Here is a 12,608-nt window from a genome sequence, read left to right as displayed (position 1 = left end):
AGCATGTCACACAATGTAATCGCGTATGGAGGAAGGTGCTTCGGGGGCAGGAGTGTCAGTTTCTTCAACCAAAATCGGCTCTGACATTTTTTCGGCTTCCAAGGCTGCCTTTGTAGCTTTTTCTTCGGTTTCCAAAGGTTGTTCCTTGGTGGGCCCTAAAGGCCCAGCCTCAGCTTTAGCTTCAGGCTGTTGCTTTGAAGCTTCAGCAACAAAGGCTTCAGTAGACACTCCAAAAGTTTCAAGAGTTTTCTTTGGAGTTATGCTTGAAGATTTAATTGTCTCTAGAACATCTAACACATTAACCATCCTCTTTCTTTTCGGGGTCACTGTTGGACCCAACTGGCTTTTTCCTGTTTCAACCTTTGCCGAAGGACCTGAGACTTCTGATGTTTTTGCTTCTTCAGCCCTTGGTTCTTCCATCTTTTCTGTTGCTGGCACTTCGGCCAACTCTTTGATTTCTGGCAGCAGAGTTGAATCTTTAGCTTCGGTGGCCGAAGAGGTTTCACCGGCGAGCTCGGGCACCGTGGCTGGTTCAATATAGCGTGGCCGATGTGTGAGAACCTTTACCCTTTGTCTCTTCGGCGCTGGCTCGCTAGGAGCGGCAGAAGCAGTTTCTTTTGCAGAAGTTGTGCTTTTTCTTTTTTGACCCCGCGCTGAATAGCGGTAGTCGGGGTAGACAAACCCAATTGCGTCAAATACTCGGTTGAGTATTTTCTTCTTTCGGCCTCCGAAGGCCGCTGATAATGCAGTGTCTTCGGCCTTTGAGTATACCCCAAGCAATTCATCACTTACAGTCTCAATGCTCTTTAACCAATCATCATCTGGCTCAACGAACTTGTCTCCGTACTTGAATGTGTACTTCAGCCTGACTAGTCCACCTTCGTCAGTTTCTCTAACAGTTTCTTTCGGCATTTCCCAGTTATTTGCAAGTGGCCATACTCTGAAGGCAATATGTGCTTGTATTAAATCCCTCGTCCCTATAAAAGAGCAGACTACGCCGAAGGCCCTTTGGCACTCTTCGGCTACTTCATCCATTTCTACTTTTGGTTTCCGGAGTCCGAAGCGCTGCCAGATAGGACACATGATGATATCTTTAATATCTTCTCGAACCTTCAAATCATTTTTTACATAGAACCATTCTTTCATCCATTCCCCGGGCCATCTCTTCCAAAAGGTTGGCACAGGACAACTTGATCCAGAACGAGCACCGAAGCTGTAGCAACCAAAGTTGTTATGATATTGCTCCTTACCCCAGGGCTTCGTCTCATATATTAACTCATGTATATTGCAAAAGCTTTTCGCACTTGGTTCCAGGCTCTGGCTCTTTACAGCCCAAACAAAGACTCCCATTCTTATTATTGCTTCAGGGGTAAGTTGATGAAGATAAACCTGATATGTTTTCATAACTTCTACCACAAACCTGCTTAAAGGAAATCGTAGCCCAGCTTTAAAAAAGCTTCGGAAAATCACGACTTCATTATCTTCGGGAGTCGGCACAGTCTTCTCTCCGTCATCTGCCCTCACGATGGATATATCTCGAAAATATCTTCCCCTCATGTTTTCAAGATGAATTTGTCCAATAGTTGATTTTCCGAAGACCGAATGGCTTGGTCGCCATGGTCGATCTTCGGAATCCTCACCTCCACTGTCTGCGTCATAGCTATCACTTTCACCAGTATCTTCGGATAAGCCTTCCAAAATTTCCCTAGTAATTTTCTCTGTATTTGTTTTTGCTATTGATTCAATGAAGCCCAGATTTTTCTCCTCAAAAAGGCTCAGCTTCACTCCGGCAACAACTTTCTTTTCCTGAGACATCCCTTCGGAAGTCCTTTTAAAACAAGGGCTTTTTGGTCCGAAGCTTAAAATCTAGAGAGGAAGTCAAATATTTGTGGACAAAGAGCTATTTGAGCAGGCACAACAAATGGTAAGATAGCGTGCCAAATAAACTTGTGGTGAGCTCATATTTATACACGTAGTAAGTCGAAAACTGGAGGGTCCCGCTTGTCAATGACTGTTGCTATTCTAGCAAAAGGAAGGTGTTTTTTCGGACCTTCGGCTCATAGCCTTCGTCCGTATCGCAATATAAACTTATCTTTATAGTAAATTAATATTGCGAGGGGCTACTGTTGGGGGCCTTCGGCTTCCGAAGGTCCTCAAAAACATGATCTGACAATGTTTTCCAAGAGAAATATGTAAACAGGTACCTTCAAAGTTAGATTGCGTGTATACAAAAGTACGGTTGAAGACGAAGCTCGACCGGGACGAAAGGCGATCACGACGAAGGAAAAAGACGATCACGAAGCTATGTGCAGAAAAGCTTCGGCATAACGGCAGAAAAGGGGAACCGACTTAAAGATGAAAAGCCAAATTAGACCTTGAAGAATTACTATAGAGTTATTGTTAAATGTAATGGGTATTAATGTAATTTTGCATGGGCTGTGACCCGTGCCTATAAATAGGTGAACAGTATTCCCATACTGTTCATGCTGACTTGGCATTTGCTTTTGCATCACACCTGTATTCATATTCCTTCAAGCCGAAGGTATATTTGTAATTTACTGTTATCTACATGAGTAATATAAGTAGAAAATAAATTAATAATAATATTTACAGAGATTATGTTATTTCTTATATTCTGTGTTTAAATACTCTTTAATCTTTTGTTATGTTCATGAAGGTTTATCCTTCATGACCTTCGTCCAAAATCCATTATATCCGAAGGGAAATAATGATCTAAAGGACGAAGGGTTTTGATATTTAACATCTTGTGTTGCCTTGTTCTTGATTCATAGCATTTGAGAACGAGTCCCCAACACTAAAGTTGACCCAATTTACCAAGTATACCACCCAAGGGTCTTACATAAGTAAAGTTAACCTTGTCTAACTCAAGTAGATCATACACCGTCAAAAGTTGTAAATTCTAAAGCACCTATCATATCATGCATGTATCTTACGCATTGCATTCATTAGATTGTAATCTTGCCGACGGAGAGTACGTGCTCATCCCCGAGCAAGGATCTGTCCAAGAGGAGGACTAGGAGCAAGCTTCCGAGGCTGCTGTTGAGGATCTCCCCGCAGCCCCAGCAATTGAAGGCAAGCCCCAGTTTATATGCATAACCGTATTATTATATGCTACTTTACTACACTTAATGCTTGTAGGCTTGTAATGTGCACTTAAGTGTAGGAGTTGCTTGAAACCTCTAGTTGCATGAACTTAGGATTCCTTTTTGAGATGAATACTAGTATGCTAGGTCGAGTAGCTGCTTGCTAATCAGGATCTCGGTAGAAGTCGAGTGATTTTTCTAGCACTTGCGCGAGGTCAGGAATTGATTGTATTCATCTTGATAACGGGATCTATGTTAGTCTATGGACCTGGATCCAGGGAGGGTGCCTTGTCCATGAGACGGGAAAAAGGAATTAAGGATTAATGTGTGGATACCTGAGTCAAGCTTTTGAACGTACTAAGCACATGCCGGGAAAAATGGTAACCGGTAAACCTAGTACCTGAGTGAAGCCGGGCGCGTACTTTATCCCTCATGCGACCTGAGACTGGGTCTCCCATGCTAGCTATGGTGGGTACAAGTGCGGTCACTGCACGGCGGCAGCCGGGGTCAGTGGAGCATTGTATGCCAAGGCGGTGAGGCCTGGACGCGAACGGGGAATCGATGGGGACGGTTGTCATGTGTGGGGTCGGAGTACCCTGACATGCCGTGTGTTTAGGTTTACCTTGCAAGGTTAAAACTCGATTCGAATCGTCTGCTTCTCGCAGCTAATGAGACTGCTTGACCCCTTGTACTGCATCGAGTAAGAAGTGAAATGAGGTTACATGAGATAACTTGTTGATTGAACTAAATGCTTGTCACCATGTATGCTTAGAAGGAGCAAATCTAACTAAGTTAATGATGATAGAATTTGAAAAGCTAAAAATTGATTTTAGAAACAGCTAGTGCTTTTGGCAAACCAAACCCCTCAGCCAAACAGCTGCATAGTCTAGAGGTAGAGGAGTAGACTCCTCACACCGGTTAAGTCTAGCTGAGTATTAGTATACTCAGCCTTGCTTGTGGCATAATTTTTGCAGGTACCATTCAGGAAATGGTTGATGGTGTGACTTGGCCTACCACCCTGCCACCGGGTTGGACGGTCGAGTGGGATGTTGCTCCGGTAGGAGAGGAGCACGAGGAGTAGTGGGCTAGGCCTTGCCCATTTCCTCATTACCGACGACATCGATTATCCGCTGCATTTTATTTTGAGAACTCTTATTTGCTACTCAAAACTCCGATCTATGTAATAATTCAGCACTTAATTTGAGGTTTCCTGTTTTATTGTATTTCTTCTGTGACTCATCTTCAAGTGAGATTGTGGAATTTGATCCTGGTTAAGTGGCTCCATCAGACTAGATCTGAGGGACTAACGGGTTATTCCGATTTAAGTGTGTTACGGCCCCTAAGGCGTGACTTAGGCACTTAAGCTGGAATAATTCGGGTGGTTCCGCCACAGCTGGTATTAGAGCAAATTCCACCACAGAGAAGGACAATAAACCATGAATACCAATTTTCAAAATCTAAAACTTGCCTAGAAACTGCTACGGATCGTCAGGACTAGACCGCTAGACCTAGGACGAAAGGCCTTAGGCATAGAGGGAGAAATAGGTGGCTAATTAATTAGGCCCTGTGGGCCCGTACTTATATTTCTAAGGATGCCCTAAAAAGCACCCTATTTTTGGAGAGGAACGTTACTTCCAGCATGCATGCATTATAAACACAAAGCGGAATTAAAACTTGAGCTAACCCATTTTCTTTAGAACCATCCAGGCTCTCTTTTTCTTTTTCCTTCCACCATAATCTTTACCTTTGGTTCCCTTCCGCAGATGAATTCACCCACCCCCGCCAGTGGAGGAGACACCCGTTTCAGTTCCGATTTCCTTTCTCGCGATGGCTTTCCTTCCATCTTGTGGGAAGTGCTTAACTCCGCCGGTTACCCTACGCCCCCTTTGTACACGGTGCAGTTGTATGAGGAGCATCGGGTACCTCGTTGTCGGGTCTGGCTGACTTTGGAGGCTCATCCCCTTCAGCCGGGTTGGCGTTCTCTTGATTCTGAGACAGTTGGACTCAGGACGGACGACATCGTTGAAGCGGCAGCTATGAAGACTCTGACGACTTTCTGTGGCTACCATCCCCTAGAGATGGTGATGCACCCCTTGGGACTCTTCCCTGCTGAGAAGAAGGATGATCCCATGTGGTGTAACCGCGTGAGCCATGTAAAGGATGTGTGGGCGATGTATCCTTACTTGGTTGGGAGGGTCACCGTTCAGTGCATGAGTGCGCTGTACCGCCTTCAGGCCCTTCAGAGCGATGCTATGGCACTCCTTGCTAACACCGCTCAAACTGCCAAGCTCACTCTCGACAGTCGAGAAGATTTTGTGGTCGATCTATCCACCGAGTTGGTAGAGAAGGATCTGCAGGTGGAGAGGCTGAGCCAGCGCATCACCACCTTGGAGCAGCAGGTGGAGATCCGAGACAACACTATTGATGTCTTGGAGAACCAGCTTCACGATGTGCAGAGGGAACTCGAAGAAGAGAATGACCACTTGGACATGCACCACCTGGAGATGGAGGCCAATGAAGCTGGAAGCGAGGGAGAAGAGGCTCCCGAGGAGCTAGGACTAGTCCCTGGTGCCCATGGGACTACCTCCGTGATGCCTCCTTCACCCGTATCCAGTGTCGCTTCCACCGCTCAGGGTTAAGCAGTCACTTCTGCACTATTAGGCGGATAGAAACCTATGCGAGCTTAGTTAATATCAGATTTTGGACTAGGCTTATGGGTACTTTCCCCTAATTGATGTAACCCTATGAACCTTTGAAATCTGTGGGATGTTTGTCACCATGTTATCTTCATTTCGAACCTAATATTATGATTATGGCATTTTTCCTTCCATATGAGATGATATCTTGTCGTTCGAAACTGTGAGCTGGGATAACAATGGCGACAATCTCTATTTTCAGATGGCAGCTAGGCAGCGCCGCGGGCATAACGAGCAGGTTCCCCCGCCACCTCCTCCAGCTCCCACAGTGCAGGAGCTGATGGCCCAGCAGAATGAGATTCTGCGACAGCTCTTGCAGCGCCAGCCCCACCCTCAGCAGCATGGTGGAGGCCAGCATCAGCGACCTCCGGCAATGGCAACTTACCAGGAGTTTCGGAGCACGCATCCACCCTTGTTCATCAAGGCAGAGGATCCATTGGACGCCGACGTGTGGCTTCGCGTCGTTGAGTCCAAGTTTCCCCTCCTCACGGGAGACTACCCTGATGAGGCCAAGGCTCGCTTCGCCGCACAGCAGCTTCGCGGCCCTGCTCGGACTTGGTGGGACCACTTCCGTGCTATGCTCCCCGCTGATCGTGAAGTGTCTTGGGAAGAATTCAAGACTGCCTTCAGAGGACACCACATCCCAGCTGGCATTCTTGATCGGAAGTTGAATGAATTTCTGGCCCTTAATCAAGGAACCCGCACGGTACTGCAGTATGCGCAAGCCTTCAACGACTCATGCCAGTATGCAGGGTACCATGCTGATTCTGATGAAAGGAAGAGAGACCGCTTCCGCAGGGGTCTTAACACCAAGCTGCGGGAACGACTCAACACTGTCCGGGCTGATAGCTTCAATGAGTTGGTCAACATGGCCATCTCCTAGGAGGATTGCATTGTAGCTCACCGGGCAGAGAAGAAGAAAAGGCACCAATGGCAGCACCATCCGCTCAGGCTCAGAGGTTCCGGATTGTTTCTCACAATCAGAGCAGGGGTTTTCAGCAGCAGGTAGGCAGATGGGTGATCAGGCCACCTCAGCAGCATCAGCCGGCACCCAACCGCTTTCTAGCTCCCGCCCCAAAGAACAATCAGCCTCCGCAGCAGCAGCAGTTCCACCAGGGCAATGGGAACAAGTGTTTCACTTGTGGCAATGTGGGCCACTATGCCAAGAATTGTCCCAGGAACCAGCAGAGGCAGATGCCAGCACCGAGTCAAGACAAGGGAAGAAAGCAGAAGGTGCAAGTCAGGCAAGGGAAGCTCAACTTCACTACTCTGGAGGAAGTACCTGAGGGAGCTCCTATCATGACCAGTATCTTTTCAGTTTATAATCAACCTGCTTTAATTTTGTTTGATTCTGGTGCATCTCAAAGTTTCATTAGCCAGAAGTTCAGTGCTAAATGTGAACTGCCATTCTCTCACTCTAAGGGGTCATTCTTGATAGTCACACCTGGGGGTAAAATTGCAACTAATCAATTAAACCAAAGTGTGCCTATTCAACTGGGAAGCCACATTATCAAGACCACTCTTCTTGTGTTGGGTTTGGAAAATGTGGACATTATTCTGGGAGCTAATTGGATGACCTTGCATCAAGTTGTGCTTAATGTAGCCAGCCGTACCGTGGAAGTTAATTCTCCGTTCTGCGGGAACTTCACTTTAATTCTGCCTAGTCAAGGTTCTACTCAGTCATGTGCTTTCTCTATGACGGAGTTACCTCTGAAGAAGATCCCAGTGGTCTGCGAGTATGCGGATGTCTTCCCTGATGAATTGCCAGGAATGCCACCAGACCGGGATATTGAATTCGCCATCGAGTTGCAGCCGGGAACGACCCCAATTTCCAAGAGGCCCTACCGAATGCCACCCGCTGAGTTGGCAGAATTGAAGAAGCAATTGCAAGAGTTGCTGGATAAGGGATTTATTCGCCCAAGTACTTCGCCTTGGGGATGTCCAGCACTGTTTGTGAAGAAGAAGGATGAAAGCTTGAGGCTGTGTATAGATTACCGCCCTCTTAATGCGGTAACTATCAAGAACAAATATCCTTTGCCTCGTATTGATGTTCTTTTTGACTAGTTGGTCGGGGCCAAGGTGTTTTCCAAAATAGACCTTCGCTCCGGCTACCATCAGATCAAGATACGAGCAAGTGATATTCCGAAGACGACATTCTCAACCAGATATGGGCTATATGAATTTTTGGTGATGTCATTCAGGGTGACAAATGCACCAGCGTATTTCATGTACCTGATGAATTCTGTTTTCATGCCTGAATTGGACAAGTTCGTAGTGGTTTTCATCGATGATATTTTGGTGTACTCAAAGAACAAAGAAGAACATGTCGGGCATTTGCATGTAGTGCTTCAACGTCTGCGAGAGCACCACCTTTATGCCAAGTTATCCAAGTGTGATTTTTGGCTAAAGGAAATTAAATTCTTGGGTCACACTATCTCTCAGGCAGGAATAGCTGTTGATCCTGATAAAGTGCAAGAGGTGATGAACTGGAAGCCACCAACAACTGTCCGTCAGATTCAGAGTTTTCTAGGATTAGCTGGTTATTACCGAAGATTTATTCCGGATTTCTCTCGAATTGCGAAGCCTATAACTGAGTTGCTGAAGAAAGAAGCCAAATTTGTTTGGAGTTAGAAGTGCGAAGATGCCTTCCATGCATTAAGGCAGCATCTGACCACAGCACCAGTATTGGCGCAACCCGACAACAACAAGCCTTTTGATGTGTATTGCGACGCCTCTGGCACCGGGCTAGGTTGTGTCTTAATGCAAGACAACTGAGTCATCGCTTATGCCTCAAGAGCACTCAGGCCTCATGAGCAAAATTATCCCACTCATGACCTTGAGTTGGCAGTAGTGGTTCATGAATTAAAAATGTGGAGGCACTATCTAATGGGAACCCACTGCAACATCTTCACTGATCATAAGAGCCTCAAGTACATCTTTACTCAGGCTGATCTCAACATGAGGCAGAGAAGATGGCTAGAGCTGATCAAGGATTATGACCTGGAGGTACATTATTACCCAGGAAAAGCTAATGTGGTAGCAGATGCCTTGAGTCGGAAGTTGCAATGCAATTGCATTCTGATGGATTCTCGCATTAACACCTTGTGTGATGAGTTGAGCAAGATGCAAATTGAAGTGATTCCTTCTGGTTCTTTGTCTCACATTTCTGTTGAGCCAGCTTTGCAAGACCAGATTATCATGGCCCAGCTCAGTGACAAGGGAGTGCAAATTATCAAGAAGAATCTCCATCAGAAGGTTGAGAAGTATAATTGTTTCCGCCAAGATGAAAAGGGTGTGTTATGGTTCAAAAGCAGAGTGGTGATTCCTAAAGACCAGGACCTCAAGAGGAAAATTTTGGATGAGGCTCATATCTCCAAATTCTCTATGCATCCGGGAAGCACCAAGATGTACCATGACCTGAAGCCTTTGTATTGGTGGACCAGAATGAAGAGGGAGATAGCCCAATATGTATCAGAATGTGACACCTGTCAGAGGATAAAGGCAAGCCACTTGAAATCAGCTGGAGCTTTGCAACCCCTGTCTATACCTTCATGGAAGTGGGATGACATCAGCATGGATTTCATTGTGGGTCTGCCCAACACCTCTCGTCATCATGATTCGATTTGGGTTATTGTGGACCGACTGACGAAAGTGGCACATTTTCTTCCTGTGCACACCACTGATAAGGCTCAGAAGTATGCAGAATTGTATATTGACCGGATCGTGTGTTTGCACGGATTACCTCAGACCATTGTTTATGACCGAGGAGCCCAATTCGTTGCCAGATTTTGGGAACAATTGCAAGAGTCTTTGGGAACCAAGCTAATCAGGAGTTCAGCTTACCACCCACAGACTGATGGTCAGACTGAAAGGGTAAACCAAATCCTGGAGGATATGCTGAGAGCTTGTGCAATCGATTGTGGCAAGAACTGGGATAAGCACCTCTCCTTGGCAGAGTTTGCTTATAACAATAGTTATCAATCCAGCCTAAGGATGGCACCTTTTGAAGCTCTCTATGGAAGAAGGTGCAGGACACCACTCAATTGGTCTCAACCTGGAGAAAGAGAAGTTTTTGGACCTGACTTAGTGACTGAAGCCGAAAGGAAGGTCAAGCTAATCAGGAAGAATCTAGAAGCTGCTCAGGCCAGACAGAAGAGTTACCATGATAGAAGAAGGAAACCTCTCCGGTTCGAGGTGGGATGTTTTGTATACCTCAAGGTATCACCCACCAAGGGAGTGCAGAGGTTTGGGATCAAAGGCAAGTTAGCCCCTCGTTACATTGGACCTTATGAGATCATAGAAGCATGTGGACTCGTGGCATATAAGCTGAAGTTACCTTCAAAGATGTTTGCCATTCACAGTGTATTCCATGTATCTCAGCTGAAGAAGTGTGTTCGATTGCCGACCGAGATCATAGCAGAGCCAGAATGGGAGATAAAGCCAGATCTATCGTACCAAGAGTACCCCTCCAAGATTCTGGATTACAAAGAAAGATCAACTCGGGCTAAATCGATCAAGATTTACAAGGTCCAGTGGAGTAATCACTCAGAGGAAGAAGCTACTTGGGAAACCGAGGAATTCTTGAGATCCAACTTCCCTGATTGCCTACCTAAGGAAGCTGGTACGTAATCACACCCAACCCCTCCTCCTGCCCTTCGAATCTAATTTTCAAAAAATATGATCTTAATTCAGAATGAAGTAACTATGAAGTAAAACTTAAAAAGGGCTTCCTTCTGAAGTTGCAAAGAGGATGACATTCGAAGAGCAGTTTTACCCTAAAAATAACAATAATCACCCATTTCCTATAAGTCTCACCCTTCGCTTCACCCTGGGAGAACTCTGGCCCAAATCTCGGAACGAGATTCCTTTAAGGGGGGAAGGCTGTGACACCCCAGTGTCACCTAGGGTTTCTCTCAAAATGCCAAACCAAGAACCATCATTTTATGTGAACCAAATTAAGCATGAACATCAAATTGACTTAAGAATGAAGAATCCACCAAGCATATACTTACAATATCATGATCAAAACAAATGGGTCTTTCAAAAAGGTAATAATGTTGCAACCTTAATAAAAACCCTACGTGAGCCCTATGAGCAAAATTCAAGAAAATAGGGAAAAGGTTATGAAAAATTTAAAATCATGGCTTGAGCCAATTATAAACATTGAAGTATATTCATTAAGCAACAAGAAAGGTTGAGAAAGCTTGGCCAAAATAACTCAAACAGAAGCCCAAATCAAGCCTCTCATGTGGGGACTTAATGGGAATTCTGAATTTCAGAATTCTGAATTTCAGACCTTGAGCCAAAGATCAAGCATGTTCACCTTGATCCCTAACTCGAATCCTGATGGCCCCATTAACAAAAATGTGCATAACTAACCCCTATGTCGTGTGCCAGGAGATGGCATTGGGATGCGTGCCTTGGACACGTCAAACCAGAGATCTTCTCCCTGTGTGTGGCAGTGAGACAAACAGGATTTCTCCCCTCTCTATCTCTTAATCCAGTCAGTGAAACCTGCTAGCCTCCACACACAAACGACAAAGGGACCTGAGAGGAAGAGATCTCTCAACGGGATCATGGCCATAATCTCAAAGATTTGGGGCCAATCCACGCTTGAACTCGACCTCTCTCTGCGCTGCCTCGTTCTCGACGCTGTGCCAGGCGCCAGAGCGCGCACTGGCGTTCGCCGCGCACACCCCGAGCACTTGTCAGAGCCCTGCCCTCGGCCGTGCTCGCCCGCGCCTATAAAGCCTCCCCGGGCGCGCCTCACTTCACCTAGCGCTCACCATCACCGGCCAGCCACCCCTCCTTAGCTCCGGCGAGCTCATTTCCGCTCACCATTGCCGCCAGAGCTTCGGCCACCGTGGCCAGCCCACTCCAGCCACCCCCAAGTCGAGCCAGTGCTTCGGCTAACTCCTCCAGTGGCCCGTGAAACTTTCCAAGCCCTCGGACCAGGCCAGACTTCACCGGAAGCCCGAGATCGACTTCACCGGACTTCGGTCTTCCGCCGCCGCGCGTGGACAGAGCTAACTAGTGAGTCTTTGTCCAATTCTTTGCACCCACATCTTCTCTGGCATCCCGTGAAGCTCTCTGACCCGTTCAATTGATCAATCGCGCCGTGAGCAGGCCGGACTCCTCACCGCCGACGAGCATCCCCGCCTGCGCACGCGGACCGGCCAACTCCGACCATCCCCGACGGCGACCCGCACATCGCTGTGATCCCCGAGACCTCCCCTACGTCCTCGACCACCTCACAGGAGCAATCTCGTCGCCGGTAAGCCCCTCCGCCCTTTCTTCCGCCGCGGTTACTGTTTAAGTTAGGAGAAGGACCTCGGGTTAGGATTAGAAGAACACGAGGGGTTTTCTGTAACGTCAGTGACTCATTTGAATAATAGCCCAAGGACTGATCCACGAAGAAAACTTAAAACACCCGCCGAGGACCCCAGTGCAAAGTAGTTTTCCATTTAATCAATTCTGTTAATCTTTTTAAATAACTAGAGAACTTAGAAAATCCATAACTTGATGAATTCTTAATCAAAAGTTGTCAAACTAATTTTGCTAGATCCTAAATATTATGAACTATCATTTAAAAAATGATAAAGCCTATGCTTTCTGTTCTAAATTTTAGAGTTTAAAATTAAAAACAGAAACTGACCAAGCCTTATTTAATTAAGTAAAATTAGTTTTACTTCTGTGCTGAACCTAAGAAAATTTGTAGATGTTCAAACCTCACTTAAGCACTGTTTAAAAATAGTAGGAACCCCAGTATTGAAGAATATAGTGTAGATACTCATTTAAAGCTATTTTA

This window comes from Zea mays, chromosome 2 (genome assembly GCF_902167145.1).
Source record: "Zea mays cultivar B73 chromosome 2, Zm-B73-REFERENCE-NAM-5.0, whole genome shotgun sequence".
NCBI lineage: Eukaryota > Viridiplantae > Streptophyta > Magnoliopsida > Poales > Poaceae > Zea > Zea mays.
This window is presented reverse-complemented; position numbering follows the sequence as displayed.